General features: G+C 41.1%; 1 protein-coding gene across 2 annotated transcripts in view; it reads right to left on the bottom strand.

Moving 5' to 3' along the window:
- ABCG2 (ATP binding cassette subfamily G member 2 (Junior blood group)) overlaps positions 1-26,571 on the bottom strand; it is a 140,558-nt gene that overhangs the window by 63,076 nt on the left and 50,911 nt on the right. The window lies entirely within an intron of this gene.

Below are 26,571 nucleotides of genomic sequence, written 5' to 3'. Positions count from 1 at the left end.
TTTTAGGCCGGGCGTGGTGGCTCAAGCCTGTAATCCCAGCACTTTGGGAGGCCGAGACGGGTGGATCACGAGGTCAGGAGATCGAGACCATCCTGGTGAACACGGTGAAACCCCGTCTCTACTAAAAAATACAAAAAACTAGCCGGGCAAGGTGGCAGGCGCCTGTAGTCCCAGCTACTCGGGAGGCTGAGCCAGGAGAATGGCGTGAACCTGGGAGGCGGAGCTTGCAGTGAGCTGAGATCTGGCCACTGCACTCCAGCCTGGGCGACAGAGCGAGACTCCGTCTCAAAAAATAAATAAATAAATAAATAAATAAATAAATAAATAAATAAAACCAAGCATTTTATAAATGTATTGCATTGTATAGAAATAAGTCATTTTAACTTGTAAGTTAGTATTGTTAGCCATAGAATTTTAGAGAAAAAGGACCTTCCTCATTAGGTCAGATGTTAGATGACTTTCCTCATTTTACAGATAAGTCACCAATGCAAAGCAGACTGATTTGCACAAGGTTAAAGGTTAAATGACTCACAGCCTTCCAAGCCATTGCCCTCTGCCGTCCACCACATGGCCTTTCTTTTATTTTACCAGACAAGAGTCACTGCCCAGTATTTATAGAGCCCCATATTGGGACTCCTGCTGAATGCCTGTGCACCAGTTGCAAAATGCTGGTAAGGCCCCAGTATGCTACATTTCTTAGTGCTTACTCCAAAGGTGAACTCCAAAATGGTCAATTATCCCCTGGCAAGATCAGGTTTCAGACAGGATTTACCATGGGCCTGGGGGTATTTGGGTTACATATATAACAGATGTATTCAGTCCAAGTATATCTATTTTCATTACCACTCCAAGTTAAGAAAATAAAAAACAGTGGAAGAGAGGCTATGTGCACAGTATTCTCCCACAGCCCGGCTCACAGCTGTCAGGCCTTTGACTAATTTGGCAAGAGAAAGTTCAGTCTATAATGGTGCAAACAGTTATTGTAAATAAAATAATGGAAACAGTTTAAACAACTCTTTCTAAAGATTTCAGTATAAAAGGAAGGTGAGAGAAAGGAATATAGCTAGAGGCTATCTTAGGGTTCAGAGAAAATATTCACGTGGTTTGAATTAGACAGACTAGAACATGTGTGCATGCCAAGAGGACAAGCCATAAAGAAAGAAAGGGTTGTTGGTAGTATCAGGTCCCTTAGGAAGCACAATGAAAATGGGATCCAGAGGAATTAGAATTAGAAAAGAAAAGGAAACTTTAGAATCCCTCATGCTCTTCCTTTCCAAATTGGGCCAGGCAGAATGGCTCCTGCAAAGAAAAGTGGCAAGAAGAAGGGCTGTTCTGCCATAAATGACGTAGTGGCCCAAGAATACATCATCGGCATTCACAAGCGCATTCACAGAGTGGGCTTCAAGAAGTGTGCCCCTGGGGCACTCAGAGAGATCCGAAAATTTGCCATGAAGGAGATGGGAACTCCAGATGTGTGCATTAATACCGGGTTCAACAAAACTGTCTGGGGCCAAAGGAATAAGGAATGTTCCATACCGCATCTGTGTACAGTTGTTCAGAAAATGTAATGAGGCTAAAGATTCACCAATCTCTATAATTTGGTACATACCTGATTACCTATACACCTGTTACCTGTTTTCAAAAATCTACAGTCAATGTGGATGAGAACTAACCACTGAGCATCACATACATCAAATAAGTTATAAAATTGCCTATATATATATATATGGAAATTGATATGGTTTTGCTGTGTCCCTACCCAAATCTCATCCTTTTTTTTGAGATGCAGTCTTGCTGTGTCACCCAGGCTGGAGTGCAGTGGCGTGATCTCAGCTCACTGCAACCTCTGCCTCGTGGGTTCAAGCGATTCTACTGCCTCAGCCTCCTGAGTAACCGGAATTACAAGCACGTGCCACCATGCCCAGCTAATTTTTGTATCTTTAGTAGAGACAGGGTTTTGCCATGATGGCCAGGCTGGTCTCGAACTCTTGACCTCAGGTGATCCACCACCTCGCCCTCCCAAAGTACTAGGATTACAGGCATGAGCCACGGCTCCCAGCCCAAATTGAATTGTCGTTCCCATAATCCCCACGTGTGGCAGGAGGGACCTGGTGGGAGGTAATTGAATCATAGGGTGATTACTCCTATGCTGCTGTTCTGATAGTGAGTTCTCATGAGATCTAATGGTTTCAGAAGGGGCTTTTCCCCTTTTGCTTGGCACGTCTCCTTCCTGCCACCATGTAAAGAAGAATGTGTTTGCTTCCCCTTCTGCCACGATTGTAAGTTTCCTGAGGCCTCCTTAGCCAGGCTGAACTGTGAGTCAATTAACCTCTTTCCTTTATAAATTACCCAGTCTCAGGTATGTCTTTATTAGCAATGTAAGAACATACTAATACAGAAACTTTTTTAAAAAATTGTCACAAAAGGGAAGGAAGTTGGATATATCCTCATGGAGGTAAATGGATTTTTTGTTGTTGGTTTTTGTTTTTGAGACAGAGTCTCACTCTATTGCCCAGGCTGGAGTGCAGTGGCACAATCTCAACTCACCACAACCTGCACCTCCTGGGTTCAAGCAATTCTCCTGCCTCAGCCTCCCAAGTAGCTGGGATTACAGGCACACACCACCATGCTTGGCTAACTTTTATATTTTTAGTAGAGACAGGGTCAACCATGTTGCCTAGGCTGGTCTTGAACTCCTGGCCTCAAAGGGATCTGCCTGCCTCGGACTCCCAAAGTGCTGGGATTACAGGTGTGAGCCACCACACCTGGCTGAGGTAAATGTTTTAATTACAGAAAATTGAAATAAATATCTGGCCCATAACTATACTTTCTCTCTGAAGTTGATGGACGTGCTGAGGGTATGGGTGTGAATGCCTGATTCAGGATTTGGGAAAATGATGAATATTTGAATAGGCTTGTATTAGTTTTCTATTGCTGCCATAACAAATTGCCACAAACTTAGTGGTTTAAGACAACATGAGTATATTGCATTTCTACGGGTCAGAAGTCTAAAATGGGTCTAGCGGTCTAAAATCAAAATGTCAGCAGGTCTATGTTCCTTTCTGGAATCTTTTCCATCTTGTAGAGGCCACCGGCATTCCTAGGCTCTTGGCCCCTTTCTCCATCTGCAAAGCCAGCAGTATAGCAGCTCTGTGACCCTGCTTCTGTCATCACATCTTTGATTTTCTTCTGCCTCCCCTTTCCACCTTTAAGGACCCTTGTTATTACAATAGGCCCACTGGATAAGCCAGGATGATGTCCCTATTTTAAAGTTATTTGGGCCAGGTACAGTCATTTGGGCAGGCTTACGCCTATAATCCTAGCACTTTGGGAGGCCAAGGCGGGTAGATTACGAGGTCAGAAGTTCAAGACCAGCCTGGCCAACATAGTGAAACCCCGTCTCTACAAAAAATACAAATATTAAGCGGGCATGGTGGCATGAGCCTGTAGTCCCAGCTACTTGGGAGGCTGACGCAGGAGATCGCTTGAACCCGGGAGGCAGAGGTTGTGGTGAGGCAAGACTGTGCCATTGCACTCCAGCCTGGGCAACAGAGCGAGACTCCATCTCAAACAAAAAAAAGAAAGTCATTTGATTAACAATCTTCATTTAATCTGGAACCTTAATTCTCCTTCGCTAAGTAACCTATCATTCACATTCCAGGGAATAAGACATGGACACCTTTGAGAGGTCATTTTTCTGCTCACCACAAGGCCCCAAGGAAATGGAAGAGGATGCTAATGGAGGGACCCACTGGCACCCATTGAGTTGGTATGAAGAGTATTTTAAACTGAAACATTTAAGATACAGAAAGAAGCCTTTCTGGAGCTTCCCTTATTTGACTAAAGGCAGAGCTTTCAGAGAGTGAGGCTGCCATAAATTCCCTCTTGGGGAGCTTCACTGTCAATCAGGAGACTTCACTGCCAGGAAGAAAACTCCACTGCCAGGAAGGAGACCACTTGCACCTGAATGACAAATTGCATAACTGAACATATTACCAGTTGTCATACCATCATTTCTTTCCCTAAAAGCCCATTTGTCTTTCCATAAAAGCATATTTGTTTTCCCATAGATCCCTTTCCTCCTCTCTTTTCCCATATTATTGGCATATAAACTCTCATCCCTAACTGTACAGAGAGTCTCTTCACCTGAATAAGTGTAAATAAACCTTGTCTATTCTCCTGTTCATCCATTGATTGCCAATTAATTTACAGGCCCCCAAGCACTGGACCTAAGTTGGCAGAGGAAGTTTTTCCTCCCAACACTAATATGAGACAGAGATTGCACAGCAACACCAAGGCCCCTACTACTTGGGATGGGACTCTATAAACAGCGGTTTGAAAGCTGCAAATGGGCATGGCTTTCTCATTCACAAAGATGTAAAGGTAAAGAGTTAGATAAATTCTAGGGTACGGTTTTGTTGGGTGGGTAAGGCAATGGAAAGATGAAGCAAAGGAGTCGTGTGAGTGAAGTGATTCATTATCATAGGAAAGCGAAACCAGGAATAGGTAGGGAGAAATAAAGTACATGGAGGGGTCACGTGGAGATGGCAAGAGCTGAAACAGGAGGATCAGGTCACTGAGTGGGATACTGGCATTTAATATTCACATTCCAGGTTTTGATAAGGTCCCACGGTTTGAACACAAGAGTGAAGTTATGGAAATGGAAGGGAAGTGTATTTGTTTTCTATTGCTAGAGTAACAAATTACCATCAAGTTAGTGTCTTAAAACAATACCCATTTATTATCTCCCAGTTGTGAAGGTCAGAAGTCTAGGCTCTGCTCAGGGTATCACGAAGCCAAGTCAAAGTGTCAGCCAGCTGAACTCTTAGCTGGACGCTCTTCTCTAAAGAACCAAGCAGAGTCAGGTTGTTGGCAGAATCCATTTCTTTTTGGTTCCAGGACTGAGTTTCCTGTGTCCTTGCTGCATGTCAACCAGGGGCACCCTCAGCTCCTCTTGGCTGCCTGCATTTCTTCTCATGTGGCCCCTCCACTTTCAAAACAGTTTGAGTCTCGCTCTTTTTCCCAGGCTGGAGTGCAGTGGCATGATCTCGGCTCACTGCAACCTTCACCTCACAGGCTCAAGCAATTATCCTGCCTCAGCCTCCTGAGTAGCTGGGACTATAGGCAGGCATCACCATGCCCAGCTAATTTTTGTTATTTTTAGTAGAAATGGGGTTTCACCATATTGGCCAGGCTGGTTTCAAACTCCTGACCTCAGGTGATCCACCCACCTTGGCCTCCCAAAAGTGCTGGGATTACAGGCATGAGCCACCACGTCCAGGCTCTTTCTGCCTTTTAAAGGGCTTATGTGATTAAATCAGGCCTACCTTTACAATCTTGGTATTTTACAGTCAACTGACTTAGGATTTTAGTTATAACTTCAAAATCCTTCAGATCAGTACGTGGATTAGTGTTTGATGAAATAACCAGGGAATGAACTAGAATTGTAGGGGTTAGGGGAGCGGGAGATCTTTAGAATTCTGCCTATCCTGGAGATGGAGTTGAGATCAGAGAGCACAGAAGCTAGGGTGATGGGATGATCATCAAAATAAACATAGAAGTTAACCAAGATAGCAATAATCTTGGAGAGATGAGAAAGGTCAAAAAGCAGGTGTCAAAGTCTTTAAGACATGGAAAGTGAACAGAAGGTGGGTTTTACACAGAGAGAGACACCATGGGGGAGGGGGCAGGGGATCATGGGGGTAGTAAGAGCCCAGATGCTGGAGCCAGAGCACCTTGGTTCGTATAATTTGCTTTATACAGTAGATAAGAGACCAATTAAGAAGTAATTCATTTGGTTATAAAGTTTATTTGGGGCCAGGTGCAGTGGCTCACACCTGTAATCCCAGCACTTTGGGAGGCCGAGGCAGGTGGATCACGAGGTCAGGAGATCGAGACCATCCTGGCCAACATGCTGAAACCCCATCTCTACTAAAAATACAAAAATTAGCTGGACATGGTGGCATGCGCCTGTAGTCCCAGCTACTCGAGAGGCTGAGGCAGGAGAATCACTTGAACCCAGGAAGCGCCTGTAGTCCCAGCTACTCGAGAGGCTGAGTCAGGAGAATCGCTTGAACCCAGGAGGCAGAGGTTGCAGTGAGCTGGGATCTCACCACTGCACTCCACCCTGGTGACAGAGGTAGGCTTCCTCTCAAAAAAAAAAAAAAAAGTTCATTTGGTTATAAAGTTTATTTGGTTATAAAGTTCACTTCTAAAAATTAGATTACAGTGAAAAAAAGAAAAGAAACCCTAGGTATTGATAATTAACCTGCAGGGTCAGAAAGTACAGTAGAGAATATAACATTTGTCTCTGCAGATAGGCTAAAAGGTTAAATGTTAAGAATTCACCAAACTACATTTCAGTACCTATAAAAGTCTTTTGTTTAACTAAATTTTGTAGGGAAGTATAACATCCATACAAAAAAAGTACAGGAAATCTAAGTGGACAGCTTGATATATATTTACGAAGTGAACACACCTCTATACCTGTCACTCAGATTTAAAAAAAAAAAAAGTGTACTAGCAATGCCACATAAGCCTCCCTCAAACTCCAACCCTTCCAAAGGTAACATCTATTACCATTAAAGGTCATCCCTCCCAAAGGTCATCCCATCCATTCTGACTTCTATCATTATATATTAGTTGTGTCTGTTTAAAACTGTATATAAATGAAATAATAATAATAATTTTTTTTTTTTGAGAGAGAGGGTCTCACTCTGTCACCCAGGCTAGAGTGGAGTGACAGTCTCAGGTTATTGCAGCCATAGCCTCCTGGGTTCAAGCGATTCTCCTGCCTCTGCCTCCTGAGTAGCTGGGATTACAGGCATGCACCACCATGCCGGGATAATTTTTGTATTTTTAGTAGAGATGGTGTTTCACCACATTGGCCAGGCTGGTCTGGAACTCCTGACCTCATGATCCACCCACCTTGGCCTCCCAAAGTGCTGGCATTACAGGCATGAGCCATCATGCCCAACCAAGCAAGTAGTTACCATTTTGAGACTGACTTCTTTCATTGAATATTATCTGCATGAAATTCATATATTTTGCAAGTCACAAAGGCATATTCATTCGTATCTTTATGCAGGATTCCACTGTATGAATACAATATAATTTATTTATCTACTCTTGATGGGCCTTTGGGTGCTTTCCAGTTTGGCAATACACCCTAAAGTGTTAGACTGGAAAAGAGTTCTAATGGTCAATTAAACCCATCATCCACAAGTACGGCTAAATGGAGGCCCAAAATGTGAAACTATTTTCTCCCTTTGATTATGCTCCAAACAGCACAAACAAAACAGAAAAATAGCAAGACGATCAATATTGTAGAAGAAAGTAAATAAGTAAATGATGATTCCATTTCTCCCTCAAGCAGATGTCATCCAACCCCTCATTAAGCAATGTTGTTTTGAGGGCTCCCTTACATTAGGTCCCACGTTTGGCACTAAAGAAGAGAAACAAGACACAGGTCCAGGCACAGTGGCTCACGCCTGTAATCCCAGTACTTTGAGTAGGCCGAGGTGGGTGGATCACCTGAGGTCAGGAGTTCGAGACCAGCCTGGCCAATATGGTGAAACCCTGTCTCTACTAAAAATACAAAAATTAGCTGGGCATGATGGCAGGCACCTGTAGTCCCAGCTACTTGGGAGGCTGAGGCAGGAGAATTGCTTGAACCCGGAAGGCAGAGGTTGTGGTGAGCGGAGTTGTGCCACTGCACTCCAGCCTGGGTAGCAGAGTGAGACTCTGTCTCAAAACAAACAAACAAAAAAGCTGCATTCTAAAACTTTTTTTTCTTTCCTCCTTTCTCGCCAGTCTCCAGATGCAGCTTTGAGACGAACCACAGATGTGTTTCCTGTTGTCTTGAAATATGCCTTTGAATGTGCTTTAACACTCTATTCCCTTCCCTTTCCCACCTTATGCTCCCATGCCTTATGCACATTTATTTACCTGGATGCTAGTTAAACTCACATCATACTCACTTACCTGGTCATATATTTCTTTAGAAGCTTCAGCGGCCTAATCCTGACACAAAAACAGGCACTTCTGGGATTCTCTCCCCAGCCGGAGATTACTTCTAGGCCAGAGTTCACTCCCAGCTAGATATTGACTACAGGACTGACTGGGATTGATTTGTAACTTGGATGAGCCCATGAAGGTGCTGGCCCCCTCACCAGATGGAACAATAATTCAAGATAAGCTACTGGGGCAAGCCCACGCCACCTGGCACCTACTAGCCCCCTTGCCTCTCCTGCATTCAAAGCCCCTCTTCTGAAACCCCTGCCCTCTCTCCAGAAATTGTAAAGTATTCTGACCACTTTCCTCCTTGCTGGCAATGGATAATAAAATTCACTCTTTATCATACCTCCCTCTTGTTATTTTGTCTTCATTCCACAGGCAACAAGCAACCGGCTCCTCTTTCAGTTATAAACGTAATGTTTTAGAAAGGTTAATCTTATCAACGTAAATGCCCATAATTAGCAGATGGGATAAAGAAAATGCACTGGTATATATGTATATACCATGAGGGTGTAAGACATATACACCATGGAATACTATGCAGCCATAAAAAAGAATGAGATCATGTCTTACAGGAACATGGATGGAGCTGGAGACTATTATCCTTAGTAAACTAATGCAGGAGCAGAAAACCAAGTGTCACATGTTCTCACTTATAAATGGGAGCTAAAGGATGAGAACTCATGAACACAAAGAAGGAAACAACAGACACTGGGGTCTACTAGAGGGTGCAGGTTGGGAGGAGGGAGAGATGCAGAGAAAATAACTTGGGTACTAGGTTTAATACCTGGTTGATGAAATAACCTGCACCACAAACCCTCGTGATACAAGTTTACCTATACAACAACCTTTCACATATACCCCTGAACCTACAGTAAAAGTTAAAAAAAAAAAAAAAAAAGGTTATTCTGTTCATGTACAGAATGGATGGGGGGATGTGGGAAGGCAGAGATCAGTCTGGAAATTAAAAAAAAAATGATTGAACTAAAGAGATGACTTAAACTGAGAAAAGAGGCATCAAAGAAACATTGTAAATGAAGAATTTACAGAAGCTGGTGACTGATAGAACATTGAAGGTAAAAGACAAATAAGCTAGAGCTGACATCAAGGTCTGAAAATCTTGGAATTTCACAAACGGAAAATTATGAGGTATAGGAAAGCATGTCTTACATCTCAGGATATTTCCATATATTACCTAGTTCAGTGCCTTGAACACAAGGAATACTCAGTAAATATTTGTTGTCTGAATAATAAAGGTGAGCTTACGTAATTCAGGAACCTATCTACCCTCACCTGAATCTGCCTTGCTGTGAAAATGGAGAAGAGTTTCATGAAAGACTGACCTTTCATATGAGCCATTTCTGACTACTATAAACATTTTATTGCCTATAGAGATAAGATATTATTTGTGGGAGCAACTAAAGTTAAAGCTCAATCAGCATTAAATAAACTTATGATTCATTATACAGTGACTTGGCACTTTTTCAATCTGGTTGGCATACCTAATATATGATGGCAACATCTCACCTAGAACTACATTTTAGTCTTCCCTATGTCATCATAATATTAGACTAAGAAGCATTATACTGTGTGTGACAAGGCCATCAGCCAATCTATTTTCTTTAATTCTTAATTTTAATTTTTGTGGGTACACAGTAGATGTATATACTTATGCATACATGAGATATTTTGTACAGGCATGCAATGTATAATCATCATATCATGGAGAATGGGGTAGCCATCTCCTCAAGATTTTATCCTTTGTGTTATAAACAATCCAGTTATACTCATTTCATTATTATAAAATGTACAATCAAATTGTTATTGGCTGGGCAAGGTGGCTCACGCCTGTAATCCCAGCACTTTGGGAGGCCGAGGCGGGTGGATCACCTGAGGTCAGGAGTGCAAGACCAGCCTGGCCAACATGGCGAAACCCTGTCTCTACTAAAAATACAAACAGTTAGCTAGGTGTGGTGGCAGACGCCTGTAATCTCAGCTACTCGGGAAGCTGAGGCATGAGAATTGCTTGAACCTGGAAGGTGGAGGTTGTAGTGAGCCGAGATGGTGCCACTGCAATCCAGCCTGGGGGATAGAGGAAGACTCTTGGCTCCCTGCCAAAAAAAATTATTATTATTGACTACAGTAACCCTATTGTGCTATCAAATACTAGGTCTTATTCATTCTATTTTTTTGTACCCGTTAACCATCCCCACCTCCTTCCCACCCCCAATGCCCTTCCCAGACTCTGATAACCATCCTCCTACTCCCTATCTCCATTTCAATTGTTTTCATTTTTAGATCCCATAAATGAGTGAGAATATGCAATGTTTGGCTTTCTGTGCTTGGCTTATTTCACATAGCATCATGATTTCCAGTTCCATCTATGTTGTTGCAAATAACAGGATCTCATTCTTTTATATGGCTGTATAGTACTCCGTTATGTATATGTACCACATTTTATTTATCCCTTCATCTGTTGACAAACACTTAGGTTGCTTCCTAATTTTGGCTACTGTGAACCATGCTGCAACAAACATGGGAGTGCAGATATCCGTTTGACATAATGATTTCCTTTCTTTGGGGTACATACCAAGCAATGGGATTGCTGGATCAAATGGTACCTCTATTTTCAGTTTGTTGAGGAGCCTCCAAAATGTTCTCCATAGTGATTGTACTAATTTACATCCTCACCAACAGTGTACAAGGGTTCACTTTTCTCCTCATCCTTGCCAGCATTTGTTATTATCTGTCTTTTGGATAAAGCCATTTTAACTGAGGTGAGAGGATATCTCATTGTAGTTTTGATTTGCACTTCTCTCATAATCAATGATGTTGAGCACCTCTTCATATGCCTGTTTGATGTTTGTGTATTGTCTTTTGAGAAATGGCTATTCAAATCTTTGGTTCATTTTAAAATCAGATCATTAGATTTTTTTTTCCTATAGAGTTGTTTGAGTTCCCTATATACTCTAGATATTAGTCCCTTGTTAGCTAGATAGTTTGCGAATATTTTCTCCCTCTCGGTAGGTTGTCTCTTCACACTGTTGTTTCGTTTGCTGTGCAGAAGCTTTTTAACTTGATATGATCCCATTTGTCCATTTTTGCTTTGGTTGCCAGTGCTCGAGGGGTATCACTTAGAAAATTTTTGCTGAATCCGGCTGCTACTCGGGAGGCTGAGGCAGGAGAATGGCGTAAACCCGGGAGGCGGAGCTTGCAGTGAGCTGAGATCTGGCCACTGCACTCCAGTCTGGGCGACAGAGCGAGACTCCGCCTCAAAAAAAAAAAAAAAAAAAAAAAGAAAATTTTTGCTGAATCCAATCTCATAGAGAGTTTCCCCAGTGTTTTCTTAGAGTACTTTCATAGTTTGAGGTCTTAGATTTAACTCTTTAATCTGTTTTGATTTGAATTTTGTACATGGCAAGAGATAGGAGTCTAGTTTCATTTTTCTGCATATGAATATCCAGTTTTCCCAGCACCATTTGTTGAAGAGGTGGTCTTTTCCTCAGTGTATGTTCTTGGCACCTTTGTCAAAAGTGAGTTCACTGTAGGTGTGTGGATTTGCTTCTGGGTTCTCTATTCTGTTCCATTTGTCTATGTCTATTTTTATACCAGTATGATTCTATTGGTTACTATAGCTCTGTGGTAAAATCAGAAGTCAGGTAATGTTATGTCCTCCAATTTTGTTCTTTTTGCTGAGGATAGCTTGGCTATTCTGGGTCTTTTGTGGTTCCATATAAATTTTAGGGTTGTTTTTTCTATTCTAACGAAGAATGTCATGATATTTTGATAGAGATTGAATTGAATGTGTAGATTATTTGGGGTACTATGAACACTTTAATAATATTGGTTTTTCCAATCCATGAACATGAAATATCTTTCCATTATTTGGTGTCCTCTTCAATTTCTTTCATCAGTGTTATATAGTTTTCATTGTAGAGATCTTTTACTTCTTTAATTCCTAGGTATTTAATTTTATTTGTCACTACTGTAAGTGGGATTTCATTTTCAGATTTTTCACTGTTGGTACATAGAACTACTACTGATTTTTGTATGTTGATTTTGTATCCTGCAACTTTATTGGTTTATCAGTTCTAATAATTATTTTGTGGAGTCCTTAGGTTTTTCCAAATATGAGATCATCACATCTCAAACAAGGATAATTTGACTTCTTTCCCATTTGGATGACCTTTGTTTCTTTGTCTTGGCTGATTGCTGTAGCTAGGACTTCCAGTGCTATGTTGAATAACAGTGGTGAAAGTGGACATCTTTGTTGTGTTCCAGATCTCAGAGAAAAGGCTTTCAGTTTCTCCCCATTCAGTATGTTACTAGTTGCGGGTCTGTCATAAATGACTTTTATTATATTGAGGTATGTTCCTTCTATACCGAGTTTTCTAAAAAGGTATTTGTCATGAAGGGATGTTGAAAGTGATCAAATGCTTTTCCAGCATCAATTGAAATAATCATAAGGTTTTTGTCCTTCATTCTATTAACATGATGTATCACAATGATTGATTTGCATATGTTGAACCATCCTTGCATCCCTAGGATAAATTCCACTAGGTGATAATGAATGATCTTTTTAATGTATCATGAATTCAGTTTGCTAATATTTTGTTGAGGACTTTGCATCAGTATTTATCAGAGATGTTTCCCTATAGTTTCATTTTTTTTAATGTGTCTTTGATTTTGGTATCAGGGTAACACTGGCCTCACAGAATGAGTTTGGAAGTATTCCCTATTTTTTGAAATAATTTGAGTAGGATTGGTATTAGTTCTTCTTTAAACGTTTGATAGAATTCAGCAATTAAGTCATCGGGTCTAGGCTTTTCTTTAGTGGAGTCTAGTGCACCCAGATATATAAACCAAATATTATTAGAGCTAAAGAGCTAGGCCCCAGTACAGTAATAGCTGGAGACTGCAATATCCCCAAGATCATTGGGTCTTACTTTTTTTTTTTGAGACAGAGTTTCACTCTTGTTGACCAGGCTGGAGTGCAATGGTGCAATCTTGGCTCACGGCAACCTCCACCTCTCGGGTTCAAGCAATTCTCCTGCCTCAGCCTCCTGAGTAGCTGGGATTACAAGTACCCACCACCATGCCGGGCTAATTTTCATATTTTTAGTAGAGACGGGGTTTCGTCATGTTGGCCAGGCTGGTCTCGAACTCCTGACCTCAGATGATTCACCCACCTTGGTCTCCCAAAGTGCTGGGATTACAGGCGTGAGCCACCACGCCCGGCCAGGTTTGCTTTTTTTTTTCTTTTTTTAAATCCATTCAGCCATTCTATGTCTTTTGGTTGGAGAATTTGGTCCATTTACATGCAATGTTATTATTGGTAGGTAAGGACTTAGTCCTGCCATTTTAGTATTTATTTTTTGTGTGTGTGTGTGGTCATCTTTCTTTCCTTACTGTTTTCCTTCTAGTGAAGGTGATTTTCTCTGGTGATACGATTTAATTTGTTGCTTTATTTTTCTTGTATTTGTTGTATGTTTTAGGGTTTGGGGTTACTATGAGGCTTGCAAATACTATCTTATAACCCATTATTTTAAGCTGGTAACACCTTAACACTGTTTGTGTAAAGAAACAAACAAGCAAAAAGGAAACTAGTAAGACTCTATGCCTCAACTTCATCCTATTGCTTTTTACCATTTTATTGTTTCTATTTGTATCTTCTTCACTATGTCTTGCAAAGTTGTTGCAGCTGTTCTTTTTTATTGGTTCATCATTTAGTCTTTCTACTTCAGATAAGAGTTTACACACCACAGGTACAGTGTTATAATAGTCTGTTTTTCTGCGGACTTACTATTATCGGTGAGTTTTGTACCTTCAGATGAGTTCTGATTGCTCATTAATGTCATTTTCATTCTGATTAAAGTATTCCCTTCACATTTCTTGTAGGACAGGTCTAGTGTTGATGAAATCCCACAGCTTTTGAGTTGTCCCACAGCTTTCATTTGGGAAAGTCTTTGTGTCTCCTTCTTGTTTGAAGAATATTTTTGCCAGATACACTATTCTAGGGTAAGAGTATTTTTCCCCTCAGCATTTTAAATATGTCATGTCGCTGGGCGCAGTGACTCACACCTATAATCCCAACACTTTGGGAGGCTGAGGTGGGCGAATCACTTGAGGTCAGGAGTTTGAGACCAGCCTGGCCAACATGGTGAAATCTTGTCTCTACTAAAAATACAAAAATTAGTCGGGCACAGTGGCATGCGCCTGTAATCCCAGCTACTCGGGAGGCTGAGGCAGGAGAACCCAGGAGGCAGAGGTTGTGGTGAGCCGAGATGATGCACTGCACTCCAGCCTGGGCAACAGAGCAAGAATCTGTCTCAAAAGAAAGGAAAAGAAATGTCACGTCACTCTCTCCTTGCCTATAAGGTTTCCACAGAAAGTCTGCTGCCAGATGTATTGCACCTCTATTGTATGTTACTTGTTTCTATTCTCTTGCTGCTTTTAGGTTTTATTCTTTATCCCTGACCTTTGGGAGTTTGATTATTATTATTATGAAAGATAGATAGATAGATAGATAGATAGATAGATAGATAGATAGATAGATAGACAGACAGATAGATAGATAGATTTTTTTTTTTTTGAGATGGAGCTTCGCTGTTGTTGCCCAGGCTGGAGTGCAATGGCACGATCTTGGCTCACTGCAACCTCCGCCTCCTGGGTTCAAGTGATTCTCCTGCTTCAGCCTCCCAAGTAGCTGGGATTTCAGGCACCCACCACCACGCCCAGCCAATTTTTTGTATTTTTAGTAGAGCTGGAGTTTCACCATGTTGGCCAGGCTGGTCTCAAACTCCTGACCTCAGGCGATCCACCCACCTTGGCCTCCAAAAGTGCTGAGATTATAGGCGTGAGCCACTGTGCCCAGACTCTCTCTCTTTCTCAGAATATCATATTGCATTGTACTCACCTATATTTGGACCAAGTTTGAGGACCTGTAACTGAAGTCACAGAAGGCAAAACTGTGGATAAGGGCGGACTACTGTATACAGTCTGATGGAACTTCTTTCTAATCCTTGCATATTTTCCACATCTTTCTCTCTCTGTAGCAGGATCTTGGGTAATTTCCTCGGGTATATTTTCCAGGTCACTAATTCCTTATACAGTTGTATTAACATCCTGTTTAATCTTCTATCCATTTGAATTCTTAATTTCAATTATCAGGGTTTTAATTTATATGATTTTTATTTTTTATTTTAGAGATGGGGTCACTCTCTGTTGCCAGGCTGAAGTCCAGTGGCACAATTCATAGCTCACTGCAGCTTCAAACTCCTGGATTCAGGGAAGCCTCCCATCTCAGACTCCAGAGTGGCTGGGACTACAAGCGCATACCAACATGCCCTGCTAATGTTTATTTTTACAACTTTTTTGGAGACAGGGTCTCACCACATTGCCCAGGCTGTTCGCAGACTCCTGGCCTCAAGCCATCCTCCTGCCTCAGCCTCCAGAGCGCTAGGACTACAGGGACACACCACCACAGCTGGCTAGGGTTTTTTATTTCTAAAAGTACTATTTCGTGCTTTTTCAAATTGGCTATTTGATTGTCTCCTGTTCTTCCTCATGTTTTCAACGCCATCTTCACATTTTAAAACATTTCAAGCAGAGTTATTTACTTTAATTCTGATAATTATAATATCCAAAGTCTTTGTGTTTCTGGTTCTATTATCTATGGCTTGCTTGATCTCTTTTTTTTTAATTATGAATTTTTTTATTGGCTACCTATCTGTAGGAATTCTTTGAGGACTGAGGAGAATACACTTATCTGGGAAAGTGTGTGTTTGCTTTCAGATATCTGGGAATATTACCCATCCTGACAGCCTTTGAATTACAGACGTGTGGGGCCCAGCATGATGGCATGTGCCTGTAATCCCAACTACTCAGAAGGTTGAAGCAGGAGGATCACTTGAGGCCAAAGGAGTTCCAGGCCACAGTGTGCTATGATTGTGCCTGCAAGTAGACGCTGCACTCCAGCCTGGGCAACATGGCAAGATCCCATCTCTAAAATTAAATAAAAAAGGCTGGGTGCTGTGGCTCACCCCTGTAATCCCAGCACTTTGGGAGGCCGAGACAGGTGGATCACCTGAGGTCAGGAGTTCGAAACCAGCCTGGCCAACATGGTGAAACTCCGTGTCTACTAAAAATACAAAAATTACCTGGGCATGGTGGCAGGCGCCAGTAATCCCAGCTACTTGGGAGGCTGAGGCAGGAGAATTGTTTGAACCTGGGAGGCGGAGGTTGCAGTTAGCCAAGATCATGCCACTGCACTCCAGCCTGGGCAACAAGAGCAAAACTTCGTCTCAAAAAAAAAAAAAAAAAAAAAAATTCCTGGGCTTGGTGGCTCACGCCTGTAATCCCAGACCTTTGGGAGGCGGAGGCAGGTGGATCACCTGCGGTCAGGAGTTCAAGACCAGCCTGGCCAACCTCGTGAAATCCCGTCTCTACTAAAAATACAAAAATGAACCAGCCACAGTGGCACCCACCTGTAATCCCAGCTTACTCAGGAGGCTGAGGAAGGAGAATTGTTTGAACCAAGGAGGCAGAGGTTGCAGTGCGCCAGGTCACGCCACTGCACTTCAGCCTGGAAGACAGAGAAAGACTCTGTCTCAGGGGGAAAAAAATTAATTAATAAGTAAATAAAGTATAGACTTGTGGTTTTTCAATCACGCAAAGAATGTTGATTCAGATCCCAAACCACTTAAGATCTGGCCAGTGGCTACACATTCTTAAAGGAGGTTTTATTTCTTCCTTTTTAAAACTTCCATTCATAGCCCAGTCCAAGATGGAAATGTTTTCTCTACTTTTACAGGATAGGTTTTTTTTCTGGCTTGCCCATTCTGAGCTCCGGACAGTATGCATGAAGATAAGCTTTCATTCTGTGTGGACTCGGGGCTTTGTTCCCTGTCTTCTCTGTGTAGTGAACTTTTTAGGTCATAAATAGCATTGCAGGGTTCAAGGCACACAGGGACTTCGAAGAGTAGCTTAATTGCCTGGTCTCTGCTCCTGTTCCATTACCGATCTTAGTGGACCCGTCTAAACATTGAAAAGCAGTTTTAACACATTATCAAGTATTTTTCATTATTATGTAGGTCAAGTGGTTTTAGGATTTCTAACACTGCAATATCGCTAAAAATGGAAGTCCTCAATTGTGTTGGTCATCAAATTCACTTTTTCTTGTTATCATGGAAATTTTGAAACATTTCCAAAGTAGAAAGTATAGTATGACAAACTCCTATGTATCAATCATCAACTAGTGGCCAATCTTTCTTTCATTGACACCGACCTTTTTCCCTCTTTCCCACAGATTATTTTGAAACAGATTTCAGAAAGCAAACTACTACACAATTGATTTACTTAAGAAATGGAATTATGGTCCAGGCGCGGTGGCTCAAGCCTGTAATCCCAGCACTTTGGGAGACCAAGGTGGGTGAATCATCTGAGGTCAGGAGTTCGAGACCATCCTGGCTAACACGGTGAAACCTCGTCTCTACTAAAAATACAAAAAATTAGCCGGGCGTGGTGGCAGGTGCCTGTAGTCCCAGCTACTCAGGAGGCTGAGGCAGGAGAATGGCCTGAACACGGAAGGCAGAGCTTGCAGTGAGCCGAGATCGCGCCACTGCACTCCAGCCTGGGCAACAGAGTGAGACTCTATCTCAAAAAAAAACAAAAAACAAAAAACAAATATCACTGATTGTCTCATAATTTTTAATGTTTAAATTTTCAAATCAAAATCCAAATATGTCCATATTACTTTTGGCCGATGTGTCTCAGACTTGTTTAGTTGAAAGGATCCCACTCACACTCTCTTATTTCCCCCTTACAGTTTGTTATGGACAGAATTGTTGTCCTCGAGAAATTCATGTTGATGTGCTATTTTCAATACCTCAGAATGTGACTTTATTTGTAGACAGGGTTTTTGAAGAAGTGATTAAATTAAATGAGGTCTTTATGGTGGGCCTTAATCCAACCTGACTCATGTTCTTTTTTTTCTTTTTATTTTACTTTAAGTTCTGGGATATATGTGCAGAATGTGCAGGTTTGTTACATAGGTATACACGTGCCATGCCATGGTGGTTTGCTGTACCTATCAACCTGTCATCTAGGTTTTAAGCCCCGCATGCATTAGGTATTTGTCCTAATGTTTTCCCTCCCTTTGCTCCCCATCCCCCAACAGGCCCTGGTGTGTGATGTTCCCCTCCCTGTGTCCATGTGTTCTCATCGTTCAACTCTCACCTGTGAGTGAGAACACACAGTGTTTGGTTTTCTGTTCCTGTGTTGGTTTGCTGAGAATGATGGCTTCCAGCTTCATCGATGTCCCTCCAAAGGACATGAACTCATTCTTTTTTATGGCCACATAGTATTACAGGCATGCGCCACCACGCCCAGCTAATTTTGTAGTTTTAGTAGAGACAGACAGGGTTTCTCCATGTTGGTCAGGCTGGTCTGGAACTCCTGACCTCAGGTGATCCACCTGCCTCAGCCTCTCAAAGTGCTGGGATTACAAGCATGAGCCACCATGCCCAGATGATGATAGTTTCTTTTGCTGTGCAGAAGCTCTTTAGTTTAATTAAATCCCATTTGTCAATTTTGGTTTTTGTTGCAATTGCTTTTGTTGTTTTTGTCATGAAGTCTTTGCCCATGCCTGTGTCCTGAATGGTATTGCCTAGGTTGTCTCCTAGTGTTTTCATGGTTTTGGGTTTTACATTTAAGTCTTTAATCTATGTTTAGTTAATTTTTGCATAAGGTGTAAGGGAGGAGTCTGGTTTCAGTTTTCTGCATATGGCTAGCCAGTTCTCCCAGCACCATTTATTAAATAGGGAGTCCTTCCCCATTGCTTGTTTTTGTCAGGTTTGTGGTGTTCTTATATGAAGAGGAAATTTGGAAACACAAAGAGACACAGTGAGAAAATAAATTTCTGTTGTTTAAATCAAGTATTGTATTTTATTATGGCAGCCCTAGCAAACTGCTACACAATTGATTTACTTAAGAAACAGAATTGTTACGGTCTATATGATTGCATCTAAATAGTTTCGTTAATCACATCCTTTTGCCTTCCATTGTTTACTGCAAAATTTTAAATATAAAAACTTGAGTAGATTCAGGTCCAATCATTTGACAAGAATACATCCTAGGTGTTGTATACTTCCATTAGGAAGCTCCAAATGCCTGATTGTCTCTCTTCTTTTGATTATTATTACTAGACCCATTAAGTATTTCATTGGGGTTACAAATTTGTAGTAGGCTACATTTATAAAATCCCTTCTTCATTTATTAGCTGGAAATTTTATTTAAAGAGAACACTTCATTAAGAATTTGTTTACCTCGAGGTCCAGTATGTTCAAAACAGGCAGAGTAACTGCTAGACTCTTTTCCTTTATTTGTTTTCAAAATAACAAGTTTGATTCTGTATCACAATCCAAAGGTGACTGGCCAATGAATTGTTTATCTTCATGGACTCATGGATTTAAACACATAATGTATTTACTATTTAAACACATAATTTAAACACATAATTATTTAAACACATAATTATTTAAACACATAATTGCATTTATTCTTATTGATTCCCAAAATATCTTGGCCAGTGGAAGGCCCTTCAAATTGCCTTCAAGTTAGTAGTCTCCAGGTGCATTCTTATTTTCTAGCATAACAACATGTTCCAGGCTCATTTTTCATTTCCTCCCTCAGATCTGGAACCAACCATTTATCTAAGAAGCTCTGACGCCTTTGAGTGAGAAACAGCATTTAGGAAGCATAATTTGTATTCTTCTATTTTATTTCTGAAATAAAAATATCTGAAGCAAGCACGGCATTAGGTTATGATGGGATAATGGTTTGGGGACACTACAGACATTTGCTATGTTATTCATCCTTTGTGTGTGTCATGTTTCCAATACTCCATATATAACAACCCTTGTGAAAAATTCCTCACAGAGTTCTCTACAGAAAAGTGTTGTTTCTCCTGATGTATTGATAGTAATGATTAGAAAATTAGTCCTTAAATGCTCCATCTACACATCTAATTTTTGTTTTTAATTATTACGATTATTCTCTTTTTTTTTTCTTTGTTTGTGGATACAGGGCCTTGCCATGTTGCCCAGGCTGGTCTTGAACTCCTGGAATCAAGCAATCCACCTGCCTTGGCCTCCCAAAGTGCTGAGATTACAGGTGTGAGCCACTGCACCCAGCTTGATATGAGTACTGATTATTCTTAACCCAATATTTACTAATATCATTTCCTCCTCTCCTGTTCTCTTCATAATTTTTTTATTTATCTCATGTCATCTTTTATCAACTCCTTTAATGAAAGCTATTAACTTACTTTTAATAGGCAGATAATAAATAAAATAATGAAACCAAAGAGAATGCTTTTTTTGTTTTTTTTATGACAGGGTCTCACTCTTTCACTCAGGTTGGAGTGCGATGGCCCAGTTCCAGCACACTACAGCCCCAACCTCCTGGATTCAAATGATCCTCTCACATAGCTGGGACCACAGGCACATGCCAGCACATTGGGCTAATTTTTTCTTTTTTTTGTAAATACAGGGTCTCAGTATGTTCCCCACACTGGTCTTGAGCTCCTGGACTCAAGCAGTCCTCTCGCCTTGGCCTCCTACTTCTGGGATTATAGGTATAAGCCACTCCACCCACCCTCTACAAATTTTAAAGTAAATTTAATTTTAAATGTCACATATTCCTTAATAATGAAATATGCTTATTCTATACTTAATTTCCTGAAGTCATAGTATTTCTCCATGTGCCTTATAAATGGTGTCAAGTCATAGCAAGTACTCTCAATCATGAAAGAAGTCAGGTTAGTCAATGTCCATGAACACTAGTTGAAAAATACTACTTAACATCAAAACCCAGCTAATTGAAAGAGATAAAAAGAGTTCTGGAAAAGAGAAGCAAAAAGACTGAAAACACACAATAAATGCATTTATATAAAAATGAATGGCCGGGTGCGGTGGCTCACGCCTATAATCCCAGCACTTTGGGAGGCCAAGGCAGGTGGATCATGAGGTCGGGAGATCAAGACCATCCTGGCTAACACAGTGAAACCCCGTCTCTACAAAAAATACAAAAAAATTAGCTGGGCCTGGTGGTGGGCGCCTGTATTCCCAGTTACTTGGGAGGCTGAGGCAGGAGAATGGCGTGAACCTGGGAGGTGGAGCTTGCAGTGAGCCGAGATCGCACCACTGCACTCCAGCCTGGGCGACAGGGCGAGACTCTCCCAGAAAAAAAAAAAAATGAATATTACCCTGTGGAAATCATGATTATAATGTAGAACATAATTGAAATATTATAAACATAAATATTTTTATGTAATAAAAACTAAGGAGGAGAGAAAGGAGGTGGAACAAGATCACCGAATTGGAGCCTTCATCAATTGTCCTCCCCACAGGAACACTAAATTGAACTACTATCCACCCCAAAAAACACCTTCACAACAACCAAAAATCAGATGAACGATCATAGTATGGGTTTTAACTTCATATCATTGAAAGCAACACTGAAGAGGGAAGGAAAGACAGTCTTGAATTGCGGACACCACCCCTCCCCAATCTCATAGCAGTGACCACATGCCATGGAGAGAGAATCTGTGTGTTGGGGAAGGGAGAGCATAGTGATTATGGGACTTTGCATTGGAACTCAGTGGTGCCCTGTCATAATGGAAAGGAACACTCCTCATTGGAACTCAGTGCTGCCCTGTCACAGTGGAAGGAACACAGGGCAGAACCAATGCTGATGCAGGCAGCATTTAGACCAGATGTAACCAGAGGGAATTTGCCTATCCCAGTGGTCAGGACCAGAGTTCCAGCAAGCCTTATCACTGTGAACTAAAGTGCTCTGGGGTTCTAAATAAACTGGAAAGGCAGAATGGGCCACAAAAACAGCAATTCCTGGAAGTTTTGGTGCTATGCTGGGCTCAAAACCAGTGGACTTGAAGGGCAACATGACCTAGTAAGACACAAAGCTGGGGCAGCTAAGGGAGTGCTTGCACCAACCCTTACCCAAGCTCAGGCATTGCAGCTCATAGCTCTGGGAGAAACTCCTCCCTTCCACTTGAGCAGAGGCAAGGGAAGAGTAAAGATGACTTTGTCTTGCAACTTCAATACCAGCTCAACCACAGTAGAATAGGAAACCAGTCAGAGTTGTGAGGCCCTAGCTCTTGGATAACATTTCTAGAAACACCCTGGGCCAGAAGTGAAATTGCTGCCTTGAAGGGAAAAACACAGTCCTGGCAGGATTTATCACCTGCTGACCAAAGAGCCCTTGGGCTCTCAATAATCAGTAGTGGTACCCAGGCAGTACTTGCTGTGGGCATTTGGTGAGACTCAGAGACTTGCTGGCTTAAGCTGTGACTCAGCACATTCCTAGCTGTGGTGGCTATGGGGAGCTTAAGAAAAGGAGTACTCTCAAGTGTAATGAAGACTGTCTTGCAGCTTAGGTACCAGCTCAGCACAGTGAGGTAGAGCACCAAATGGGCTCTTGGGGTCCCTGATTCCAGGCCTTGGCTCTTAAATGATATTTCAGGACTTGCCCTGAGCCAGAGGGGAGCCCACTGCCTGAAGGGAGAGTCCCAAACCTAGCAGCAATTCAATACAAGCTGTGACTGAAGAACCCTGGGGCAGGAAGGACTTGCCACAGGCCTGGGACAGTACTGGACAATAGGGAGAGACTCCTCTGCTTGTGGAAATGAGAGGAAAGTGCGAAGGACTTTGTCTTATTGCTTGGGTTCCAGCTCAGCCTCAGTGGAATACAGAACCTGGTAGATTCCTGAGGTTTCCAACTGCAGTCCCTGGCTCCCAGATGACATCTATGGACCTGCCCAGAACAGGGAGAACTTGCTGCCCTGAAGGGAAGGACATAAGCACGGCTGACTTCACCACCTGCTGATTATCGAGCCCTAACACCTTGAGTGAACATAGGTGGCAGACAGGCAGTAATTACCATGGGCCTTAGGCAATGCCCAGTGCTATGCTGGCTTTAGGTCTGACCTAGTGCAGTCCCAGTGGTGGTGGCCACAGGGATGCTTGTGTTACCCCTCTCCTAGCTCCAGGTGGCTGAGCACAGAGAGAGATACTCCTTTTGTTTGGGAGAAAGTAAAGGAAGAGAACAAGGATCTCTGCCTGGTAATTCAAAGAATTCTTCTGCATCTTATCCGAGACCACCAGATTTTATCTCTGTGAGTCTGCAAGAGCCACAGCGCAATAGGGCTTGGGGTGCCCCCTAATACAGATATGACTACAGTGACAAAAAATTTAGATTACAACACCCAATTCCCACCGTACCCTGGAAAGCCTTCCCAAGAGGGATAGGTAGAAACAGGCCCAGACTACAAAGACTACAAAGACTAAATACTTATCTTCAATGCTCAGGTGCTGATGAACACCCGCAAGTATCAAAACCATCCGGGAAAACATGACCTCACCAAATGAACTAAATAAGGCACCAAAGACAAATCATGGAGAGACAGAGCAAAAGAAAGATGGAAAGAAAGATGACCTTTCTTTCAAACAGATAATTCAAAATAGCTGTTTTCAGGAAATTCTGTGAAATTTAAGATAACAAAAAGAAGCAATTTACAATCCTATTTATAGGAATCAGAGTCCTAAAAATGTAACAAAACAATCGAAATAACTAAAATGAATCGAACAGAAATTATGGAGTTGAAAAATGCAACTGACATACTGAATAATACATCAGAGTATTTTAATAGCAGAATTGATCAAGCAGGGACATAACTAGTGAGCTTGAAGACAGGCTATTTGAAAATACACAAGCAGAGAACACGTGCACACACAAAGAATAAAAAAGAATGAAGCATGCTGACAAAATCTAGAACATAGCCTGAAAGGGGCAAAGCTAAGAGTTATTGGCCTTAAAAAGGAGGTAGAGAGGGGGTTAGAACTTTATTCAAAGGGACAATAACAAAGAACTTTCCAAAACTAGAGAAAAATACCAATATTCGAGTAAAAGAACAGAACACCAAGCAGATTTAACCCAAATAAGATTACCTCAAGATATTTAATAATCTAACTTCCAAAGGTCAAAGAGAAAGGATCCTAAAAGCAGCACGAGAAAGGAAATAAGTAACATACAATGGAGCTCCAATATTCCTGGCAGCAGACTTTTCATTGGAAATCTACAGGCCAGGAGAGAGTAACATGACATATTTAAAGTGCTAAAGGAAAAGAACTTGGATCCTAGGATGGTATGTCTAGAGAAAGTATCCTTCAAATATGGAAAAATAAAGACTTCTTGAGATAAACAAAAGCTGAGGAATTTCATCAATACCAGGCCTATCCTACAAGAAACGATAAAGGGAGTACTGTAATCTGAAAGAAAAAAACGTTGGCCAGGTGCAGTGGCTCATGCCTATAATCCCAGCACATGAGAGGCCAAGGCAGGAGAATTGTGTGAGCCCAGGAGTTCAAGACCAGCCTGGAAAATATAGTGAGACCTTGTCTCTACAAAAAAAATTTAAAAATTTTTAAACTTTTTATGGAAATGATGGTGTACATCTGTAATAGCAGCTAGCTACTCAGGAGGCTGAGGTTGGGGCTCACTTTAGCCCAGAAGGTATAGGTTGCAGTAAGCGGAGATCATGCCACTGTACCCTAACCTGGCTAATAGAGTGAGACCCTGTCTCAAAATAAATAGTAAATAAGGAAAACAAGAAAAGAATGTTAATGAGCAATAAGAAATCACCTGAAAGTACAAAACTCACTGGTAATAATAAGTACACAGAAAACCATAGAATATTATAACACCGTAATTGCAAAGTGTAAACTACTCATATTTTGAGTAGAATGACTAAAAGATAAACCAATGAAATTAACTACAACAACTTTTCAAGACATAAAAAGTCCAATAAGACATAAATAGAAAAAAAAACAAAAAGCTAAAAAGTGAGGGGATAAAGTTAAGTGTAGCATTTTTATTAGTTTTTGCTTGTTAGTTTGTTTATGCAATCAGTGTTAAGTTGTCATCAGTTTAAAATAATGGGCTATATTATCTGAAGTCAGGCATGGTGACTCATGTATGTAATTCCAGCACTTTAGGAGGCTGAGGCAGAAGGATTGCTTGAGCCCAAGAGTTCAAGATCAGCCTAAGCAACAGAGGGAGACCCCATACCTACAAAAAATAAAAGAAATAGCCTGGTGTGGTGGTGCACGTCTGTGCTCCCAGCTAATCAGAAGGCTGAGGTAAGAAGGTCACTTCAGCCTGGGAGGTTGGGGTTGCGGGTAGTTGTGATTATACCACTGCACTACAGCCTGGGTGACCGAGTGAGACCCTGTGTCAAAATGTATATATTATTTACAAGCCTCATACTAACCTCAAATCAAAAAAGATACAACACATACACAAAAAAAACAAAAAGAAATTAAAACATATTGCCAGAGAAAATCACTTTCACTAAAAGAAAGAATGTAAGGAAGATAAGAAAAAAACAACCACCACCATAAAACAAATAACAAAATGACAGGACTAAGTCCTTATCAATAATAACATTGAATGCAAATGGACCAAATTCTCCAATAAAAAGATATAGAGTCATCAAATGGATTAAAAAGAAAACTCAATGATCTGTTGAGTGCAAGAAACACACTTCACCTGTACAGACACACATAAACTGAAAATAAAGAAATGGGAAAAAACACTCCATACCAATAGAAACCTAAAAAGAGAAGATGTAGCTATATATATGTAAGACAAAAAATTCAAAAAGACGATTATATAAAGATAAAGGAGTAAATTCAGCAAGAAGATATAACAATTGTAAACATGTATGTACCCAACACTATAGCACCCAAATATAAAAAGCAAATACTATTAGAGCTAAAGACAGAAATACACTCTAATATGATAATAGCTGGAGACTTCAACACCCGACTCTCAGCATTGGACAGATCTTCCAGACAGAAAATCAACAAAGAAAAATTGAACTTAATCTGCACAATACACCAAATGAAACCAATAGATATTTATAGAATATTTATCCAACAGCTACAGAATACAGATTCTTCTCTTCAGCCATGGATCTTTCTCAAGGATAGACCATATGTTAGGCCACAAAGCAAGTCTTTAAAAATTAAAAAAAAAAAAAAAAAAAAAATCAAAATTACATCAAATATCTTTTCTGAACAAAATGGAATAAAACTAGAAATCAACAACAAGAGGAATTTTGGAACTATACAAATACATGGAAATTAAACAACAGGCTCCTGAATGACCAGTGGGTCAATGAAGAAACTAATAAGAAAATCAAAAATTTTCTTGAAACAAATGATAATGAAAATACAACATAGCAAAACCTATGGGATACAGCAAAAGGAGTGCTAAGACGGAAGTTTATATATGCACTACACAAAAAAGTAGAAAAACAGCCAGGCGTGGTGGTTCACGCCTGTAATCCTAGCACTTTGGGAGGCCGAAGTGGGCAGATCACAAGGTCAGGAGATCGAGACCATTCTGGCTAACACGGTGAAAGCCCGTCTCTACTAAAAACACAAAAAATTAGCTGGGCGTGGTGGCGGGCACCTG

The sequence above is a fragment of the Rhinopithecus roxellana genome, chromosome 2 (genome assembly GCF_007565055.1).
Source record: "Rhinopithecus roxellana isolate Shanxi Qingling chromosome 2, ASM756505v1, whole genome shotgun sequence".
Lineage (NCBI taxonomy): Eukaryota > Metazoa > Chordata > Mammalia > Primates > Cercopithecidae > Rhinopithecus > Rhinopithecus roxellana.
Note: the sequence above shows the minus strand (reverse complement) of the source record. Positions and strands in the feature narration are given on the sequence as shown.